This window comes from Phytophthora infestans, genomic scaffold (assembly GCF_000142945.1).
Source record: "Phytophthora infestans T30-4 supercont1.8 genomic scaffold, whole genome shotgun sequence".
NCBI lineage: Eukaryota > Oomycota > Peronosporomycetes > Peronosporales > Peronosporaceae > Phytophthora > Phytophthora infestans.
This window is the reverse complement of record NW_003303751.1, coordinates 3,303,547-3,304,788: the sequence shown is the minus strand read 5'-3', so window position 1 is coordinate 3,304,788 and position 1,242 is coordinate 3,303,547.

Sequence of the window (1,242 nt, the reverse complement as noted above, 5' to 3'; positions counted from 1 at the left end):
GGTGGATCTGAAGATAACACAGCTGGGATGATGGGTCAAGGGAACAAGGGACATGCAGCCGAGCCTGGTAAGGGATTTAGCAGGTGAAAGACATAGAAAGTAGAAATCCAGGCAGGTATAGGCTTAAATATCAATACAGACTTCTATTTGCACGATAACACGCAAGTGCCTTCATGCCCTCAAGAACCGGAGCTACATTGGCCGTACGAGCTCGGAGAAGGTTGGGAATTGCGAGCCTAGTGTTGGTAGCGATAACTGGATAATACATTGGCCAGATCCTACAACCTAGTGAGCTTTTCCTATACACGTGCAGATGCAACAGGTTAACCGAATTACTACTTGGTCGGTTAAACCCTAGAAGATCTCAACTCTCAAGATCCCGTCACAGGAGGCGGCAAGTACGACGCAAAGGAACTACAAAGGCAAGGGAACACACCCGCAAGGCAACCCTACGGCCAGATCCACGATCTAGGCCCCGGATCCACAAGCTTGAATATTCGCTTAGGATTCGGAACCATCCACGGACGCAGAGTGAAGATTTCCCACTGCTGCTCCACCCCATCCCCACGTCCCGCCAAGACACTCAAGCTTCACCACTTGAACTCCTCGGAAGTTACCGAGAGAGCAAGATCCCGCCCTACCGACGGGTACACAAGGTGAGAAAAGTTCAGCAGAACACGGATCATCGGGGGACCCCCTCCGTTAGTCAGTGTTTGGGCGCAGTTGGTAAGTTGGATCTGGCAATCTCGCAGATTTTGCTGATCCCGCTACACCACAATGGTGCGCGTGCCCGGATCTTTTGGTGACTCGGGATTTCACCGTGAGTCCCAAGAAGATGCTCAAGTGAAGATTGAGCCAGGGGAAGAGGCGTCGTCGGAGGTCGGATCGACGAAGACGCTGCTGAATGAAACAAGATCCGCGGATCGATGGAGTTTTGGGAGGAACTCTGTCGACGGAAGAGAGGTGGATCCGGATCCGGATCTAGAAGCGAAACCTCTCTATCCTCCCCAGGTCCCCTCGGGGACCCCTGCGGATCTTGACGCAAGTCAAGATCCGCTAGCAAAACAAGGGAAAGTGAAGGCGAAACGGTATGCATTTGCAGATTCACCGGTTAAGCCAACACTGTACCTAATCCCAACGTTGCTAGTCGAAGAAACGAGAAAGAAGACGAAAACGAGTAAGACTACGCGGAAGAAGATGCAAGCTCCAGAGTCGGAAGAAGACCAAGCTGGATCCAGGTCA